Genomic DNA, 12500 nt, shown 5'->3' on the forward strand with positions numbered 1-12500 from the left:
TCTTTTACTTCTTAACTCAAGTAAATTCAATGATTATTTGAAAAATGAAATGTAAAATGTAATAGAAAAGAATGTTATGGCAGTATAAAATAACCTACAGCACCTGGGATTCCTAGGTGGTCTCCCATCCAAGTACTAACCAGGCCGAACACTGCATAGCTTCCAAGACCAGACGATATTGGGCATGTCCAGTGTGCTTTGGCTGTAGGTGCCCCAAACCAATAATTTTAGACCTCTATTACTTGTTAACTCAAGTAAATTCATTGATAAGTTGAAAAAATTAAATGTAAAATGTAATAGAAAAGAATGTTATGGCAGTATAAAATTACCTACAGCTCCTGGTATTCCCAGGTGGTCTCCCATCCAAGTACTAACCAGGGCCAACACTGCATAGCTTCCAAGTTCAGACGAGATTGGGCATGTCCAGTGTGGTTTGGCTGTAGGTGCTCAAACACATTAACTTTCGACCTCTATTACTTCTTAACTGAAGTAAATTCATTGATTAGTTGAAAAAATTAAATGTAAAATGTAATAGAAAAGAATGTTATGGCAGTATAAAATTACCTACAGCACCTGGTATTCCCAGGTGGTCCCCCATCCAAGTACTAACCAGGCCCAACACTGCATAGCTTCCAAGTTCAGACGAGATTGGGCATGTCCAGTGTGGTTTGGCTGTAGGTGCTCAAAAACATTAATTTTAGACCTCTATTACTTCTTAACTCAAGTAAATTCATTGATAAGTTGAAAAAATTAAATGTAAAATGTAATAGAAAAGAATGTTATGGCAGTATAAAATTACCTACAGCACCTGGTATTCCCAGGTGGTCTCCCATCCAAGTACTAACCAGGCCCAACACTGCATAGCTTCCAAGTTCAGATGAGATTGGGCATGTCCTGTGTGGTTTGGCTGTAGGTGCTCAAAAACATTAACTTTAGACCTCTATTACTTCTTAACTCAAGTAAATTCATTGATAAGTTTAAAAAATTAAATGTAAAATGTAATAGAAAAGAATGTTATGGCAGTATAAAATTACCTACAGCACCTGGTATTCCCAGGTGGTCTCCCATCCAAGTACTAACCAGGCCCAACACTGCATAGCTTCCAAGTTCAGTCGAGATTGGGCATTTCCAGTGTGGTTTGGCTGTAGGTGCTCAAAAACATTAACTTTAGACCTCTTTTACTTCTTAACTCAAGTAAATTCAATGATTAGTTGAAAAATGAAATGTAAAATGTAATAGAAAAGAATGTTATGGCAGTATAAAATAACCTACAGCACCTGGGATTCCTAGGTGGTCTCCCATACAAGTACTAACCAGGCCCAACACTGCATAGCTTCCAAGATCAGACGAGATTGGGCATGTCCAGTGTGGTTTGGCTGTAGGTGCCCAAAGCCATTAACTTAAGACCTCTATTACTTCTTAACTCAAGTAAATTCATTGATAAGTTGAAAAAATTAAATGTAAAATGTAATAGAAAAGAATGTTATAGCAGTATAAAATTACCTACAGCAACTGGTATTCTCAGGTGGTCTCCCATGCAAGTACTAACCAGGCCCAACACTGCAAAGCTTACAAGATCAGACGAGATTGGGCATGTCCAGTGTGGTTTGGCTGTAGGTGCTCAAAAGCATTAAATTTAGACCTCTATTACTTCTTAACTCAAGTAAATTCATTGATAAGTTGAAAAAATTAAATGTAAAATGTAATAGAAAAGAATGTTATGGCAGTATAAAATTACCTACAGCACCTGGTATTCCCAGGTGGTTTCCCATCCAAGTACTAACCAGGCCCAACACTGCATAGCTTCCAAGATCAGACGAGATTGGGCATGTCCAGTGTGGTTTGACTGTAGGTGCTCAAAAACATTAACTTTAGACTTCTTTTACTTCTTAACTCAAGAAAACTCATTGATATGTTGAAAAAATGTAATGTAAAATGTAATAGAAAAGAATGTAATGGCTATATAAAATTACCTACAGCACCTGGTATTCCCAGGTGGTCTCCCCTCGAAGTACTAACCAGGCCCAACACTGCATAGCTTCCAAGATCAGACGAGATTGGGCATGTCCAGTGTGGTTTGGCTGTAGGAGCTCAAAAGCTTTAACTTTAGACCTCTATTACTTCTTAACTCAAGTAAATTCATTGATAAGTTGAAAAAATTAAATGTAAAATGTAGTAGAAAAGACTGTTATGGCAGTATAAAATTACCTACACCACCTGGGATTCCTAGGTGGTCTCCAATCCAAGTACTAACCTGGCCCACCACTGCATAGCTTCCAAGATCAGACGAGATTGGGCATGTCCAGTGTGGTTTGGATGTAGGTGCTCAAAAACATTATCTTTAGACCTCTTTTACTTCTTAACTCAAGTAAATTCAATGATAAGTTGAAAAATGAAATGTAAAATGTAATGGAAAAGAATGTTATGGCAGTATAAAATTACCTACAGCACCTGGTATTCCCAGGTGGTCTCCCATCCAAGTACTAACCAGGCCCAACACTGCATAGCTTCCAAGTTCAGATGAGATTGGGCATGTCCTGTGTGGTTTGGCTGTAGGTGCTCAAAAACATTAACTTTAGACCTCTATTACTTCTTAACTCAAGTAAATTCATTGATAAGTTTAAAAAATTAAATGTAAAATGTAATAGAAAAGAATGTTATGGCAGTATAAAATTACCTACAGCACCTGGTATTCCCAGGTGGTCTCCCATCCAAGTACTAACCAGGCCCAACACTGCATAGCTTCCAAGTTCAGTCGAGATTGGGCATTTCCAGTGTGGTTTGGCTGTAGGTGCTCAAAAACATTAACTTTAGACCTCTTTTACTTCTTAACTCAAGTAAATTCAATGATTAGTTGAAAAATGAAATGTAAAATGTAATAGAAAAGAATGTTATGGCAGTATAAAATAACCTACAGCACCTGGGATTCCTAGGTGGTCTCCCATCCAAGTACTAACCAGGCCCAACACTGCATAGCTTCCAAGATCAGACGATATTGGGCATGTCCAGTGTATTTTGGCTGTAGGTGCCCCAAACCAATAATTTTAGACCTCTATTACTTGTTAACTCAAGTAAATTCATTGATAAGTTGAAAAAATTAAATGTAAAATGTAATAGAAAAGAATGTTATGGCAGTATAAAATTACCTACAGCTCCTGGTATTCCCAGGTGGTCTCCCATCCAAGTACTAACCAGGCCCAACACTGCATAGCTTCCAAGTTCAGACGAGATTGGGCATGTCCAGTGTGGTTTGGCTGTAGGTGCTCAAACACATTAACTTTCGACCTCTATTACTTCTTAACTGAAGTAAATTCATTGATTAGTTGAAAAAATTAAATGTAAAATGTAATAGAAAACAATGTTATGGCAGTATAAAATTACCTACAGCACCTGGTATTCCCAGGTGGTCCCCCATCCAAGTACTAACCAGGCCCAACACTGCATAGCTTCCAAGTTCAGACGAGATTGGGCATGTCCAGTGTGGTTTGGCTGTAGGTACTCAAAAATATTAACTTTAGACCTCTTTTACTTCTTAACTCAAGTAAATTCAATGATTAGTTGAAAAATGAAATGTAAAATGTAATAGAAAAGAATGTTATGGCAGTATTAAATTACCTACAGCACCTGACATTCCCAGGTGGTCTCCCATCCAAGTACTAACCAGGCCCAACACTGCATAGTTTCCAAGATCAGATGATATTGGGCATGTCCAGTGTGGTTTGGCTGTAGGTGCCCAAAACCTTTAACTTTAGACCTCAATTACTTCTTAACTCAAGTAAATTCATTGATAAGTTGAAAAAATTAAATGTATAATGTAATAGAAAAGAATGTTATGGCAGTATAAAATTACCTACAGCACCTGGTATTCCCAGGTGGTCTCCCGTCCAAGTACTAACCAGGCCCAACACTGCATAGCTTCCAAGATCAAACGAGATTGGGAATGTCCAGTGTGGTTTGGCTGTAGGTGCTCAAAAGCATTAACTTTTGACCTCTATTACTTCTTAACTCAAGTAAATTCATTGATAAGTTGAAAAAATTAAATGTAAAATGTAATAGAATAGACTGTTATGGCAGTATAAAATTACCTACAGAACCTGGTATTCCTAGGTGGTCCCCCATCCAAGTACTAACCAGGCCCAACACTGCATAGCTTCCAAGATCAGACGAGATTGGGCATGTCCAGTGTGGTTTGGCTGTAGGTGCTCAAAAACATTAATTTTAGACCTCTTTTACTTCTTAACTCAAGTAAATTCAATGATAAGTTAAAAAATGAAATGTAAAATGTAATAGAAAAGAATGTTTTGGCAGTATAAAATTACCTACAGCTCCAGGTATTCCCAGGTGGTCTCCCATCCAAGTACTAACCAGGCCCAACACTGCATAGCTTCCAAGATCAGACGAGATTGGGCATGTCCAGTGTGGTTTGGCTGTAGTTGCCCAAAACCATTAACTTTAGACCTCTATTACTTCTTAACTCAAGTAAATTCATTGATAAGTTGAAAAAATTAAATGTAAAATGTAATAGAAAAGAATGTTATGGCAGTATAAAATTACCTACAGCACCTGGTATTCCCAGATGGTCTCCCATCCAAGTACTAACCAGGCCCAACACTGCATAGCTTCCAAGTTCAGCCGAGATTGGGCATGTCCAGCGTGGTTTGGCTGTAGGTGCACAAAAACATTAACTTTAGGCCTCTTTTACTTCTTAACTCAAGTAAATTCAATGATTAGTTGAAAAATGAAATGTAAAATGTAATAGAAAAGAATGTTATGGCAGTATAAAATTACCTACTGCTCCTGGTATTCCCAGGTGGTCTCCCATCCAAGTACTAACCAGGCCCAACACTGCATAGCTTCCAAGATCAGACGAGATTGGGCATGTCCAGTGTGGTTTGGCTGTAGGTGCCCAAAGCCATTAACTTAATACCTCTATTACTTCTTAACTCAAGTAAATTCATTGATAAGTTGAAAAAATTAAATGTAAAATGTAATAGAAAAGAATGTTATGGCAGTATAAAATTACCTACAGCACCTGGTATTCGCAGGTGGTCTCCCATGCAAGTTCTAACCAGGCCCAACACTGCATAGCTTCCAAGATCAAACAAGATTGGGCATGTCCAGTGTGGTTTGGCAGTAGGTGCTCAAAAACATTAACTTTAGACCTCTTTTACTTCTTAACTCAAGTAAATTCATTGATAAGTTGAAAAAATTAAATGTAAAATGTAATAGAAAAGAATGTTTTGGCTGTATAAAATTTCCTACAGCAACTGGTATTCTCAGGTGGTCTCCCATCCAAGTACAAACCAGGCCCAACACAGCAAAGCTTACAAGATCAGACGAGATTGGGCATGTCCAGTGTGGTTTGGCTGTAGGTGCTCAAAAGCATTAAATTTAGACCTCTATTACTTCTTAACTCAAGTAAATTCATTGATAAGTTGAAAAAATTAAATGTAAAATGTAATAGAAAAGAATGTTATGGCAGTATAAAATTACCTACAGCACCTGGTATTCCCAGGTGGTTTCCCATCCAAGTACTAACCAGGCCCAACACTGCATAGCTTCCAAGATCAGACAAGATTGGGCATGTCCAGTGTGGTTTGACTGTAGGTGCTCAAAAACATTAACTTTAGACCTCTTTTACTTCTTAACTCAAGAAAATTCATTGATAAGTTGAAAAAATGTAATGTAAAATGTAATAGAAAAGAATGTAATGGCTATATAAAATTACCTACAGCACCTGGTATTCCCAGGTGGTCTCCCATCCAAGTACTAACCAGGCCCAACACTGCATAGCTTCCAAGTTCAGACGAGATTGGGCATGTCCTGTGTGGTTTGGCTGTAGATGCTCAAAAACATTAACTTTAGACCTCTTTTACTTCTTAACTCAAGTAAATTCAATGATTAGTTGAAAAATGAAATGTAAAATGTAATAGAAAAGAATGTTATGGCAGTATAAAATTACCTACAGCACCTGGGATTCCTAGGTGGTCTCCCATCCAAGTACTAACCAGGCCCAACACTGCATAGCTTCCAAGATCAGACGATATTGGGCATGTCCAGTGTGCTTTGGCTGTAGGTGCCCGAAACCAATAATTTTAGGCCTCTTTTACTTCTTAACTCAAGTAAATTCAATGATTAGTTGAAAAATGAAATGTAAAATGTAATAGAAAAGAATGTTATGGCAGTATAAAATTACCTACAGCTCCTGGTATTCCCAGGTGGTCTCCCATCCAAGTACTAACCAGGCCCAACACTGCATAGCTTCCAAGATCAGACGAGATTGGGCATGTCCAGTGTGGTTTGGCTGTAGGTGCCCAAAGCCATTAACTTAAGACCTCTATTACTTCTTAACTCAAGTAAATTCATTGATAAGTTGAAAAAATTAAATGTAAAATGTAATAGAAAAGAATGTTATGGCAGTATAAAATTACCTACAGCACCTGGTATTCGCAGGTGGTCTCCCATGCAAGTTCTAACCAGGCCCAACACTGCATAGCTTCCAAGATCAAACAAGATTGGGCATGTCCAGTGTGGTTTGGCAGTAGGTGCTCAAAAACATTAACTTTAGACCTCTTTTACTTCTTAACTCAAGTAAATTCATTGATAACTTGAAAAAATTAAATGTAAAATGTAATAGAAAAGAATGTTTTGGCTGTATAAAATTTCCTACAGCAACTGGTATTCTCAGGTGGTCTCCCATCCAAGTACAAACCAGGCCCAACACAGCAAAGCTTACAAGATCAGACGAGATTGGGCATGTCCAGTGTGGTTTGGCTGTAGGTGCTCAAAAGCATTAAATTTAGACCTCTATTACTTCTTAACTCAAGTAAATTCATTGATAAGTTGAAAAAATTAAATGTAAAATGTAATAGAAAAGAATGTTATGGCAGTATAAAATTACCTACAGCACCTGGTATTCCCAGGTGGTTTCCCATCCAAGTACTAACCAGGCCCAACACTGCATAGCTTCCAAGATCAGACGAGATTGGGCATGTCCAGTGTGGTTTGACTGTAGGTGCTCAAAAACATTAACTTTAGACCTCTTTTACTTCTTAACTCAAGAAAATTCATTGATAAGTTGAAAAAATGTAATGTAAAATGTAATAGAAAAGAATGTAATGGCTATATAAAATTACCTACAGCACCTGGTATTCCCAGGTGGTCTCCCATCCAAGTACTAACCAGGCCCAACACTGCATAGCTTCCAAGTTCAGACGAGATTGGGCATGTCCTGTGTGGTTTGGCTGTAGGTGCTCAAAAACATTAACTTTAGACCTCTATTACTTCTTAACTCAAGTAAATTCATTGATAAGTTGAAAAAATTAAATGTAAAATGTAATAGAAAAGAATGTTATGGCAGTATAAAATTACCTACAGCACCTGGTATTCCCAGGTGGTCTCCCATCCAAGTACTAACCAGGCCCAACACTGCATAGCTTCCAAGTTCAGTCGAGATTGGGCATTTCCAGTGTGGTTTGGCTGTAGGTGCTCAAAAACATTAACTTTAGACCTCTTTTACTTCTTAACTCAAGTAAATTCATTGATAAGTTGAAAAAATTAAATGTAAAATGTAATAGAAAAGAATGTTTTGGCTGTATAAAATTTCCTACAGCAACTGGTATTCTCAGGTGGTCTCCCATCCAAGTACAAACCAGGCCCAACACAGCAAAGCTTACAAGATCAGACGAGATTGGGCATGTCCAGTGTGGTTTGGCTGTAGGTGCTCAAAAGCATTAAATTTAGACCTCTATTACTTCTTAACTCAAGTAAATTCATTGATAAGTTGAAAAAATTAAATGTAAAATGTAATAGAAAAGAATGTTATGGCAGTATAAAATTACCTACAGCACCTGGTATTCCCAGGTGGTTTCCCATCCAAGTACTAACCAGGCCCAACACTGCATAGCTTCCAAGATCAGACAAGATTGGGCATGTCCAGTGTGGTTTGACTGTAGGTGCTCAAAAACATTAACTTTAGACCTCTTTTACTTCTTAACTCAAGAAAATTCATTGATAAGTTGAAAAAATGTAATGTAAAATGTAATAGAAAAGAATGTAATGGCTATATAAAATTACCTACAGCACCTGGTATTCCCAGGTGGTCTCCCATCCAAGTACTAACCAGGCCCAACACTGCATAGCTTCCAAGTTCAGACGAGATTGGGCATGTCCTGTGTGGTTTGGCTGTAGATGCTCAAAAACATTAACTTTAGACCTCTTTTACTTCTTAACTCAAGTAAATTCAATGATTAGTTGAAAAATGAAATGTAAAATGTAATAGAAAAGAATGTTATGGCAGTATAAAATTACCTACAGCACCTGGGATTCCTAGGTGGTCTCCCATCCAAGTACTAACCAGGCCCAACACTGCATAGCTTCCAAGATCAGACGATATTGGGCATGTCCAGTGTGCTTTGGCTGTAGGTGCCCGAAACCAATAATTTTAGGCCTCTTTTACTTCTTAACTCAAGTAAATTCAATGATTAGTTGAAAAATGAAATGTAAAATGTAATAGAAAAGAATGTTATGGCAGTATAAAATTACCTACAGCTCCTGGTATTCCCAGGTGGTCTCCCATCCAAGTACTAACCAGGCCCAACACTGCATAGCTTCCAAGATCAGACGAGATTGGGCATGTCCAGTGTGGTTTGGCTGTAGGTGCCCAAAGCCATTAACTTAAGACCTCTATTACTTCTTAACTCAAGTAAATTCATTGATAAGTTGAAAAAATTAAATGTAAAATGTAATAGAAAAGAATGTTATGGCAGTATAAAATTACCTACAGCACCTGGTATTCGCAGGTGGTCTCCCATGCAAGTTCTAACCAGGCCCAACACTGCATAGCTTCCAAGATCAAACAAGATTGGGCATGTCCAGTGTGGTTTGGCAGTAGGTGCTCAAAAACATTAACTTTAGACCTCTTTTACTTCTTAACTCAAGTAAATTCATTGATAAGTTGAAAAAATTAAATGTAAAATGTAATAGAAAAGAATGTTTTGGCTGTATAAAATTTCCTACAGCAACTGGTATTCTCAGGTGGTCTCCCATCCAAGTACAAACCAGGCCCAACACAGCAAAGCTTACAAGATCAGACGAGATTGGGCATGTCCAGTGTGGTTTGGCTGTAGGTGCTCAAAAGCATTAAATTTAGACCTCTATTACTTCTTAACTCAAGTAAATTCATTGATAAGTTGAAAAAATTAAATGTAAAATGTAATAGAAAAGAATGTTATGGCAGTATAAAATTACCTACAGCACCTGGTATTCCCAGGTGGTTTCCCATCCAAGTACTAACCAGGCCCAACACTGCATAGCTTCCAAGATCAGACGAGATTGGGCATGTCCAGTGTGGTTTGACTGTAGGTGCTCAAAAACATTAACTTTAGACCTCTTTTACTTCTTAACTCAAGAAAATTCATTGATAAGTTGAAAAAATGTAATGTAAAATGTAATAGAAAAGAATGTAATGGCTATATAAAATTACCTACAGCACCTGGTATTCCCAGGTGGTCTCCCATCCAAGTACTAACCAGGCCCAACACTGCATAGCTTCCAAGTTCAGACGAGATTGGGCATGTCCTGTGTGGTTTGGCTGTAGGTGCTCAAAAACATTAACTTTAGACCTCTATTACTTCTTAACTCAAGTAAATTCATTGATAAGTTGAAAAAATTAAATGTAAAATGTAATAGAAAAGAATGTTATGGCAGTATAAAATTACCTACAGCACCTGGTATTCCCAGGTGGTCTCCCATCCAAGTACTAACCAAGCCCAACACTGCATAGCTTCCAAGTTCAGTCGAGATTGGGCATTTCCAGTGTGGTTTGGCTGTAGGTGCTCAAAAACATTAACTTTAGACCTCTTTTACTTCTTAACTCAAGTAAATTCAATGATTAGTTGAAAAATGAAATGTAAAATGTAATAGAAAAGAATGTTATGGCAGTATAAAATTACCTACAGCACCTGGGATTCCTAGGTGGTCTCCCATCCAAGTACTAACCAGGCCCAACACTGCATAGCTTCCAAGATCAGACGATATTGGGCATGTCCAGTGTGCTTTGGCTGTAGGTGCCCCAAAACAATAATTTTAGACCTCTATTACTTCTTAACTCAAGTAAATTCATTGATAAGTTGAAATAATTAAATGTAAAATGTAATAGAAAAGAATGTTATGGCAGTATAAAATTACCTACAGCTCCTGGTATTCCCAGGTGGTCTCCCATCCAAGTACTAACCAGGCCCAACACTGCATAGCTTCCAAGTTCAGACAAGATTTGGCATGTCCAGTGTGGTTTGGCTGTAGGTGCTCAAACACATTAACTTTAGACCTCTATTACTTCTTAACTCAAGTAAATTCATTGATAAGTTGAAAAAATTAAATGTAAAATGTAATAGAAAAGAATGTTATGGCAGTATAAAATTACCTACAGCACCTGGTATTCCCAGGTGGTCTCCCATCCAAGTACTAACCAGGCCCAACACTGCATAGCTTCCAAGTTCAGTCGAGATTGGGCATTTCCAGTGTGGTTTGGCTGTAGGTGCTCAAAAACATTAACTTTAGACCTCTTTTACTTCTTAACTCAAGTAAATTCAATGATTAGTTGAAAAATGAAATGTAAAATGTAATAGAAAAGAATGTTATGGCAGTATAAAATTACCTACAGCACCTGGGATTCCTAGGTGGTCTCCCATCCAAGTACTAACCAGGCCCAACACTGCATAGCTTCCAAGATCAGACGATATTGGGCATGTCCAGTGTGCTTTGGCTGTAGGTGCCCCAAAACAATAATTTTAGACCTCTATTACTTCTTAACTCAAGTAAATTCATTGATAAGTTGAAATAATTAAATGTAAAATGTAATAGAAAAGAATGTTATGGCAGTATAAAATTACCTACAGCTCCTGGTATTCCCAGGTGGTCTCCCATCCAAGTACTAACCAGGCCCAACACTGCATAGCTTCCAAGTTCAGACAAGATTTGGCATGTCCAGTGTGGTTTGGCTGTAGGTGCTCAAACACATTAACTTTAGACCTCTATTACTTCTTAACTCAAGTAAATTCATTGATAAGTTGAAAAAATTAAATGTAAAATGTAATAGAAAAGAATGTTATGGCAGTATAAAATTACCTACAGCACCTGGTATTCCCAGGTGGTCCCCCATCCAAGTACTAACCAGGCCCAACACTGCATAGCTTCCAAGTTCAGACGAGATTGGGCATGTCCAGTGTGGTTTGGCTGTAGGTGCTCAAAAACATTAACTTTAGACCTCTTTTACTTCTTAACTCAAGTAAATTCAATGATTAGTTGAAAAATGAAATGTAAAATGTAATAGAAAAGAATGTTATGGCAGTATTAAATTACCTACAGCACCTGACATTCCCAGGTGGTCTCCCATCCAAGTACTAACCAGGCCCAACACTGCATAGTTTCCAAGATCAGATGATATTGGGCATGTCCAGTGTGGTTTGGCTGTAGGTGCCCAAAACCTTTAACTTTAGACCTCAATTACTTCTTAACTCAAGTAAATTCATTGATAAGTTGAAAAAATTAAATGTAAAATGTAAAAGAAAAGAATGTTATGGCAGTATAAAAATACCTACAGCACCTTGTATTCCCAGGTGGTCTCCTGTCCAAGTACTAACCAGGCCCAACACTGCATAACTTCCAAGATCAAACGAGATTGGGAATGTCCAGTGTGGTTTGGCTGTAGGTGCTCAAAAGCATTAACTTTTGACCTCTATTACTTCTTAACTCAAGTAAATTCATTGATAAGTTGAAAAAATTAAATGTAAAATGTAATAGAATAGACTGTTATGGCAGTATAAAATTACCTACAGAACCTGGGATTCCTAGGTGGTCTCCCATCTAAGAACTAACTTGGCCCAACACTGCATAGCTTCCAAAATCAAACGAGATTGGGCATTTCCAGTGTGGTTTGGCTGTAGGTGCTCAAAAGCATTATCTTTTGACCTCTATTACTTCTTAACTCAAGTAAATTCAATGATAAGTTGAAAAATGAAATGTAAAATGTAATAGAAAAGAAAGTTTTGGCAGTATAAAATTACCTACAGCTCCTGGTATTCCCAGGTGGTCTCCCATCCAAGTTCTAACCAGGCCCAACACTGCATAGCTTCCAAGATCAGACGAGATTGGGCATGTCCAGTGTGGTTTGGCTGTAGGTGCCCAAACCCATTAACTTAAGACCTCTATTACTTCTTAACTCAAGTAAATTCATTGATAAGTTGAAAAAATTAAATGTAAAATGTAATAGAAAAGAATGTTATTGCAGTAAAAAATTACCTACAGCACCTGGTATTCCCAGGTGGTCTCCCATGCAAGTACTAAACAGGACCAACACTGCATAGCTTCCAAGATCAAACAAGATTGGGCATGTCCAGTGTGGTTTGGCAGTAGGTGCTCAAAAACATTAACTTTAGACCTCTTTTACTTCTTAACTCAAGTAAATTCATTGATAAGTTGAAAAAATTAAATGTAAAATG

The 12500-nt window shown here is 37.7% G+C and overlaps 10 non-coding genes and 43 pseudogenes across 10 annotated transcripts; all 53 read right to left on the reverse strand.

Annotated features, from left to right (window-relative positions):
• Positions 1–91: 91 nt before the first annotated feature.
• LOC148469167 (5S ribosomal RNA) lies at positions 92–210 on the reverse strand (annotated as a pseudogene).
• A 116-nt stretch (positions 211–326) lies between these two features.
• Positions 327–445, reverse strand: LOC148469168 (5S ribosomal RNA; annotated as a pseudogene).
• Positions 446–561: 116 nt separating this feature from the next.
• LOC148469169 (5S ribosomal RNA) lies at positions 562–680 on the reverse strand. Its single transcript, XR_015874386.1, has one exon. It is a non-coding gene; the product is annotated as a 5S ribosomal RNA (ribosomal RNA).
• Positions 681–796: 116 nt separating this feature from the next.
• LOC148469170 (5S ribosomal RNA) lies at positions 797–915 on the reverse strand. The gene has a single exon (XR_015873902.1). It is a non-coding gene; the product is annotated as a 5S ribosomal RNA (ribosomal RNA).
• A 116-nt stretch (positions 916–1031) lies between these two features.
• LOC148469171 (5S ribosomal RNA) lies at positions 1032–1150 on the reverse strand. Its single transcript, XR_015874145.1, has one exon. It is a non-coding gene; the product is annotated as a 5S ribosomal RNA (ribosomal RNA).
• Positions 1151–1265: 115 nt separating this feature from the next.
• LOC148469172 (5S ribosomal RNA) lies at positions 1266–1384 on the reverse strand (annotated as a pseudogene).
• A 116-nt stretch (positions 1385–1500) lies between these two features.
• LOC148469173 (5S ribosomal RNA) lies at positions 1501–1619 on the reverse strand (annotated as a pseudogene).
• A 116-nt stretch (positions 1620–1735) lies between these two features.
• Positions 1736–1854, reverse strand: LOC148469174 (5S ribosomal RNA; annotated as a pseudogene).
• Positions 1855–1970: 116 nt separating this feature from the next.
• Positions 1971–2089, reverse strand: LOC148469175 (5S ribosomal RNA; annotated as a pseudogene).
• Positions 2090–2205: 116 nt separating this feature from the next.
• LOC148469176 (5S ribosomal RNA) lies at positions 2206–2324 on the reverse strand (annotated as a pseudogene).
• Positions 2325–2439: 115 nt separating this feature from the next.
• LOC148469177 (5S ribosomal RNA) lies at positions 2440–2558 on the reverse strand. Its single transcript, XR_015873903.1, has one exon. It is a non-coding gene; the product is annotated as a 5S ribosomal RNA (ribosomal RNA).
• A 116-nt stretch (positions 2559–2674) lies between these two features.
• On the reverse strand, positions 2675–2793 carry LOC148469178 (5S ribosomal RNA). Its single transcript, XR_015874146.1, has one exon. It is a non-coding gene; the product is annotated as a 5S ribosomal RNA (ribosomal RNA).
• A 115-nt stretch (positions 2794–2908) lies between these two features.
• Positions 2909–3027, reverse strand: LOC148469179 (5S ribosomal RNA; annotated as a pseudogene).
• A 116-nt stretch (positions 3028–3143) lies between these two features.
• On the reverse strand, positions 3144–3262 carry LOC148469180 (5S ribosomal RNA). The gene has a single exon (XR_015874114.1). It is a non-coding gene; the product is annotated as a 5S ribosomal RNA (ribosomal RNA).
• A 116-nt stretch (positions 3263–3378) lies between these two features.
• LOC148469181 (5S ribosomal RNA) lies at positions 3379–3497 on the reverse strand. Its single transcript, XR_015874387.1, has one exon. It is a non-coding gene; the product is annotated as a 5S ribosomal RNA (ribosomal RNA).
• Positions 3498–3612: 115 nt separating this feature from the next.
• Positions 3613–3731, reverse strand: LOC148469182 (5S ribosomal RNA; annotated as a pseudogene).
• A 116-nt stretch (positions 3732–3847) lies between these two features.
• Positions 3848–3966, reverse strand: LOC148469183 (5S ribosomal RNA; annotated as a pseudogene).
• A 116-nt stretch (positions 3967–4082) lies between these two features.
• On the reverse strand, positions 4083–4201 carry LOC148469184 (5S ribosomal RNA; annotated as a pseudogene).
• Positions 4202–4316: 115 nt separating this feature from the next.
• Positions 4317–4435, reverse strand: LOC148469185 (5S ribosomal RNA; annotated as a pseudogene).
• A 116-nt stretch (positions 4436–4551) lies between these two features.
• Positions 4552–4670, reverse strand: LOC148469186 (5S ribosomal RNA; annotated as a pseudogene).
• Positions 4671–4785: 115 nt separating this feature from the next.
• Positions 4786–4904, reverse strand: LOC148469187 (5S ribosomal RNA; annotated as a pseudogene).
• Positions 4905–5020: 116 nt separating this feature from the next.
• LOC148469188 (5S ribosomal RNA) lies at positions 5021–5139 on the reverse strand (annotated as a pseudogene).
• A 116-nt stretch (positions 5140–5255) lies between these two features.
• LOC148469189 (5S ribosomal RNA) lies at positions 5256–5374 on the reverse strand (annotated as a pseudogene).
• A 116-nt stretch (positions 5375–5490) lies between these two features.
• LOC148469190 (5S ribosomal RNA) lies at positions 5491–5609 on the reverse strand (annotated as a pseudogene).
• Positions 5610–5725: 116 nt separating this feature from the next.
• On the reverse strand, positions 5726–5844 carry LOC148469191 (5S ribosomal RNA; annotated as a pseudogene).
• Positions 5845–5959: 115 nt separating this feature from the next.
• LOC148469192 (5S ribosomal RNA) lies at positions 5960–6078 on the reverse strand (annotated as a pseudogene).
• A 115-nt stretch (positions 6079–6193) lies between these two features.
• LOC148469193 (5S ribosomal RNA) lies at positions 6194–6312 on the reverse strand (annotated as a pseudogene).
• A 116-nt stretch (positions 6313–6428) lies between these two features.
• On the reverse strand, positions 6429–6547 carry LOC148469194 (5S ribosomal RNA; annotated as a pseudogene).
• A 116-nt stretch (positions 6548–6663) lies between these two features.
• LOC148469195 (5S ribosomal RNA) lies at positions 6664–6782 on the reverse strand (annotated as a pseudogene).
• A 116-nt stretch (positions 6783–6898) lies between these two features.
• Positions 6899–7017, reverse strand: LOC148469196 (5S ribosomal RNA; annotated as a pseudogene).
• Positions 7018–7133: 116 nt separating this feature from the next.
• Positions 7134–7252, reverse strand: LOC148469197 (5S ribosomal RNA; annotated as a pseudogene).
• A 116-nt stretch (positions 7253–7368) lies between these two features.
• On the reverse strand, positions 7369–7487 carry LOC148469198 (5S ribosomal RNA). The gene has a single exon (XR_015874147.1). It is a non-coding gene; the product is annotated as a 5S ribosomal RNA (ribosomal RNA).
• A 116-nt stretch (positions 7488–7603) lies between these two features.
• Positions 7604–7722, reverse strand: LOC148469199 (5S ribosomal RNA; annotated as a pseudogene).
• A 116-nt stretch (positions 7723–7838) lies between these two features.
• Positions 7839–7957, reverse strand: LOC148469200 (5S ribosomal RNA; annotated as a pseudogene).
• Positions 7958–8073: 116 nt separating this feature from the next.
• LOC148469201 (5S ribosomal RNA) lies at positions 8074–8192 on the reverse strand (annotated as a pseudogene).
• A 115-nt stretch (positions 8193–8307) lies between these two features.
• LOC148469202 (5S ribosomal RNA) lies at positions 8308–8426 on the reverse strand (annotated as a pseudogene).
• Positions 8427–8541: 115 nt separating this feature from the next.
• LOC148469203 (5S ribosomal RNA) lies at positions 8542–8660 on the reverse strand (annotated as a pseudogene).
• A 116-nt stretch (positions 8661–8776) lies between these two features.
• Positions 8777–8895, reverse strand: LOC148469204 (5S ribosomal RNA; annotated as a pseudogene).
• Positions 8896–9011: 116 nt separating this feature from the next.
• On the reverse strand, positions 9012–9130 carry LOC148469205 (5S ribosomal RNA; annotated as a pseudogene).
• A 116-nt stretch (positions 9131–9246) lies between these two features.
• LOC148469206 (5S ribosomal RNA) lies at positions 9247–9365 on the reverse strand (annotated as a pseudogene).
• A 116-nt stretch (positions 9366–9481) lies between these two features.
• Positions 9482–9600, reverse strand: LOC148469207 (5S ribosomal RNA; annotated as a pseudogene).
• A 116-nt stretch (positions 9601–9716) lies between these two features.
• Positions 9717–9835, reverse strand: LOC148469208 (5S ribosomal RNA; annotated as a pseudogene).
• A 115-nt stretch (positions 9836–9950) lies between these two features.
• Positions 9951–10069, reverse strand: LOC148469209 (5S ribosomal RNA; annotated as a pseudogene).
• Positions 10070–10185: 116 nt separating this feature from the next.
• On the reverse strand, positions 10186–10304 carry LOC148469210 (5S ribosomal RNA; annotated as a pseudogene).
• Positions 10305–10420: 116 nt separating this feature from the next.
• LOC148469211 (5S ribosomal RNA) lies at positions 10421–10539 on the reverse strand. Its single transcript, XR_015874148.1, has one exon. It is a non-coding gene; the product is annotated as a 5S ribosomal RNA (ribosomal RNA).
• Positions 10540–10654: 115 nt separating this feature from the next.
• On the reverse strand, positions 10655–10773 carry LOC148469212 (5S ribosomal RNA; annotated as a pseudogene).
• A 116-nt stretch (positions 10774–10889) lies between these two features.
• Positions 10890–11008, reverse strand: LOC148469213 (5S ribosomal RNA; annotated as a pseudogene).
• A 116-nt stretch (positions 11009–11124) lies between these two features.
• Positions 11125–11243, reverse strand: LOC148469214 (5S ribosomal RNA). The gene has a single exon (XR_015874388.1). It is a non-coding gene; the product is annotated as a 5S ribosomal RNA (ribosomal RNA).
• A 115-nt stretch (positions 11244–11358) lies between these two features.
• Positions 11359–11477, reverse strand: LOC148469215 (5S ribosomal RNA; annotated as a pseudogene).
• A 116-nt stretch (positions 11478–11593) lies between these two features.
• LOC148469216 (5S ribosomal RNA) lies at positions 11594–11712 on the reverse strand (annotated as a pseudogene).
• Positions 11713–11828: 116 nt separating this feature from the next.
• Positions 11829–11947, reverse strand: LOC148469217 (5S ribosomal RNA; annotated as a pseudogene).
• Positions 11948–12062: 115 nt separating this feature from the next.
• On the reverse strand, positions 12063–12181 carry LOC148469218 (5S ribosomal RNA; annotated as a pseudogene).
• Positions 12182–12297: 116 nt separating this feature from the next.
• LOC148469219 (5S ribosomal RNA) lies at positions 12298–12416 on the reverse strand (annotated as a pseudogene).
• Positions 12417–12500: the final 84 nt, after the last annotated feature.

This window comes from Taudactylus pleione, unplaced genomic scaffold, assembly GCF_031769625.1.
Source record: "Taudactylus pleione unplaced genomic scaffold, aTauple2 ptg000967l, whole genome shotgun sequence".
Lineage (NCBI taxonomy): Eukaryota > Metazoa > Chordata > Amphibia > Anura > Myobatrachidae > Taudactylus > Taudactylus pleione.